General features: G+C 54.7%; 1 long non-coding RNA gene across 1 annotated transcript; it reads left to right on the top strand.

Moving 5' to 3' along the window:
- The first annotated feature begins 806 nt into the window (after positions 1–806).
- On the top strand, positions 807–2,594 carry LOC119872573. Its single transcript, XR_005362389.1, has 3 exons — positions 807–969; positions 1,817–2,057; positions 2,284–2,594. It is a non-coding gene; the product is annotated as an uncharacterized LOC119872573 (long non-coding RNA).
- Positions 2,595–3,959: the final 1,365 nt, after the last annotated feature.

Raw genomic sequence — 3,959 nt, forward strand, 5'->3', positions numbered from 1 at the left:
ATATATGTACATATATACACATATATACATATATAGATATATTTTAAAATCTAAAAAAAAAAGAGGGGTACCTGGGTGGCTCAGTCAGCTCAGATCATGATCTCAGGGTCCTGAGATGGAGCTGCACATTGGGCTCCCTGCTCAGTGGGGAGCCTGCTTCTCCCTCTTCCTCTGCTGCGTCCCCTGCTTGTGTGCGCTCTCTCTGTGTCAAATAAATGGATAAAATCTTAAAAGAAAGAAATTGGGTGATAAGCATTATGGAGGGCACATGATGTGAAGAGCACTGGGTGTTATACACAACTACTAAATTATTGAATACTACATCTGAAACTAATGATGTACTATATGTTCGCTAACTGAATTTAAATTAAAAAAATTTGGAGGGGCAGCCCCGGTGGTGCAGCGGTTTAGCACCGCCTGCAGCCCAGGGTGTGATCCTGGAGACCCAGGATCGAGTCCCACATCAGGCTCCTTACATGGAGCCTGCTTCTCCCTCTGCCTGTGTCTCTACCTCTCTCTGTGTGTGTTTCTTATGAATAAATAAATAAATAAATCTTAAAAAAAATTTTTTTTTAATTTAAAAATTTTTTAAAAAGAAAGAACTACCACTCGAGATATTGCAGAACATCAGACAGGACGGGTTGGCCCCTCCTCCCATGCTAGTTCCAGGGACAAGGTCAAGGACTATGTCTTCCCCTTCTCAGCATGAGGTTAGACCTAGACAGTGACCGTCACCAGTGGTTGAGCAGGTCTACTGTAGTCTCCCTATGTCCTTTATATCTTCACAGAGCCGAGTTTCTGCTTTTCTGGGAGTTGTCCCTTCTGCTCCAGTAAAGACCAAGCTCCAGCTCCAGCAAAGCCACCTTAAGGGCCTTTCCCTGCCTGGGGAGCAGCCGCTGACCCAGGACCCCTCTAACCAGTGCTCTGCACCCAGCACGTTCCCGTAGGAGGCACCCAGTGCTGTGGCTGGTGAGTGGGGAGGGCATGCCCCACAGCCCCCTCCTCACCCTTGCAGGACCACAATTCCCCCCGATGTCCCATGGCCCAGTGTCCCACATGTCCCACACTCCGGCCCACACAAGTCACTGCCAGGCCCTGGGGGATAGCGAGAGAGTCCTTCTCAGGCTGTCTCCAGCCCCCCAGTCATGGCAGGGTGGACAATTTCTTCAGAATCTTCAGCCCAGGGGACCCCGGTGTTCTCTGTCCAACACTCATCTCTTAAGGGACAGCACCTTTAAGAGTTTTAACATCCCAGCTCCCAGAAATGTTTGGGAAAGCCTCCCTCTGTCAACCCAGAGAGATGAAGCCTCCCTCTGTCAACCCATCCTGCTAGCATGGCAGCTGTCCCCAACCAGCGGGAGCTGGAAGCCCCAGAGGGCAGGCGGAAGGCCAGTGTCCGGATGTGGTGCTTCACAGAGGACCAGCACCAGAGGAGGGCTGGCTCTCCTTTCACCAGACCCACAGCTGCCCCACCCCTGCCTTCACTGACCTCAGGCCTCAGCTCCCAGCAAACCCCTCCTCAAACAATGGTAGGCCATGGGTGTAGGCTTCCCGACTTTGTTCTGAAAACAGAGATAAGACGGAGAGTTCAGCCCCTCCCGTGGCCCCTGGCCCAGCTGCCACCACAGGGATGCTGCCAACAGCAGCTCCTTCCGAGAGGCCACTGCAGGCCCAGGCCTGGGTTTTCATCAGCAATCCCGCTCCTGCTGACCTGGAGCCACTGGCTTGTCCGCTCCAGCGAGCTCTCCCCGCCCCTGCAGGGCCTGGGCAGGCAGTAGGACAGAGCTCTCCTTGCAGAAGGCTTTATCTCCTTCAGGGCCACGGAGCTGTCCTGACGCTGACTGGCTCACACCCCAGGACTAGCAGCTTAAGACATCACACTTGGACTCATCCCCGTGCTGTGCATCAAGGAGGGCGACATGTATCACACGGAGCATGGTGGCACCAGAGCAGAGGCTGGGGGCTCTCCTTGTGTCCTCCACACAAGCATGTTCACTGTGGAAGGCGTCCCTGGCTGGGCAGTGAAGGGCAGGATGTCAGAGAGACTCTTGGGCCTGGTACTCATGACTAAATGGTATCCCGCCCACTGAAGTGCGGGTGCGGCAGGGGGAGCAGATATTGAGGAGGATCATGTTCCATGTTGAATATGAGGAGCGGGTGGGTGACCCATGGGGAGAGGGCCAATGGAGAGGTGGGTACTGAGGTCCAGCAAGTGGGGTGAGGGGACAGAAACCCAATCTGGCAGTAATGATCATGATCTCCCAAATCTCATATAAACCACAGGGTTCAGTGGCTGGCACCTGAGGACCTTGACCAAACCAGAAGAGCTCAGAGCCAGATGGAGCCTTGGCCAAGAGGAGCAGGAGGAGCAGTAGGGACGTCACAAGAGATCTAAAAAAAAAAAAAAAAGGAAGAGGCTGGCCAAGTAAGATCAGGCCTAGACATTCTGGGTGGCCACACGAAGATCAAAGGTGATGCTAGCAGTTAGGGAAAGCATTTAGGCAAGAGAACACAAAGGCAGGGGGGCAGGGGGTGCTGAGGGAGCGGAGGCAAAGGGTGAAATTGGAGAAGCAGTACAGTGGGGGCTGCCCTCTTCTCCCCAACTCGGGGTGGTTGGTCTGCCACAGCTCAGCAGAGCAGATATAGGAAGCCCCAGCGGGGGAGAGGCTGGGGGGACCACAGCCTGTGGGGGGGGACCACAGCCTCAAAGGGGCGGTCACAGTGGAGGCCAGCAAGCAGCAGAGGCAGGAGGTCATCGTGTGGTGGGAGTGCTGGGGAAAGGACGGTCAAACCCTGGACTGAAATCTGGGGGGTACACCGCTCCTGGGGACACGGGGTGCCCAGACTCATCCACAAAGTCTGGGAAGCCCTGGGGGACGGTGGGAATAGGGGGGTCAGACCGCATGCAGGGAAGTGGGAGGCTAAGGGGGAGCTGGGGGGAGTCCCCCACACAAGCATGTTCACTGTGAAAGGCATCCCTGACTGGGCAGTGGAGGGCAGAATGTCAGAGGGCTTTCACAGTAGGGCCCGGCGAGGGCGGTCTCCGTTCACCCAGGTGCAGGGAGACCACCCCTCCATGGTGGGTCATCTCTCCTCTTCCCTGAGGCCCCTGGTAGGTCAGCACTAGGGGCAGAGGCAGAGGGGCTCTGTCACTGGGGGAGGGAGGGGCAGCACTCTTTTGGTCCACAGGGAGAAGGAAGTTGTGAGCCATCAACATCAGGGAATTATGGCCTGTTTCCATGTCCTGGGGGTTCAGGAAGGAGGCGGGGGACAGGCTGCAGGCAGGTGCCCCGCTGTGTTCAGGGCTGTGTGGTGCTTCACCTGTCCTGGCCCCCAAGACACTCATCTTGTCTCCACATCTCCCCTCCAGCCTGGTACCTGCTCGGAACTCCATCATAGAGAAGAAAGATAGTCAGTGATTGAAAAGACTGGCCAGGTCAGGGGTGGCCGGGCTGGGGGGTGGTTGGAGACCAGCAGCAGCCCCCAGCCATCCTGGGACATGGTGCCCCCCTTCCATGCCACAAAGTTCACATTATCTGTGAATCTGAAATTAACTTAGGCTCCTCAACATTCACTTCTGTGAAAAGCCAGGAAGATGCGAGGCTAGGAGGCCAGTGCCAGTGGGAAAAGCACGATGTCAGGGTAAAAAGTCAACATACAGTATTTACCTGGTTCTTTCCCCACCCATCTGGCTGTGTTAGGACTGTGTGGAGGACTTATTTGCAAAAGCAAACAGTTCGAGGCCCTAATCGTGAAAGCCGTCATCCAAACAGAGTGCCCAGGTCTGCTCACTGCTCCGCTGTCCAACTGAGACTCCATCCCAGGCAGTGTGCAGAGACCAGCCAGACCATTTTCTCCACCTCAACATAGATCTACCCACTTAATTCCACTTTAAAAAGTTTGTCTTTGCATTTACCACCAGCCTTAATTAAATATTAGAAAAGAGACAAATTGCACAC

This window comes from Canis lupus, chromosome 7 (assembly GCF_011100685.1).
Source record: "Canis lupus familiaris isolate Mischka breed German Shepherd chromosome 7, alternate assembly UU_Cfam_GSD_1.0, whole genome shotgun sequence".
Classification (NCBI taxonomy): Eukaryota; Metazoa; Chordata; class Mammalia; order Carnivora; family Canidae; genus Canis; species Canis lupus.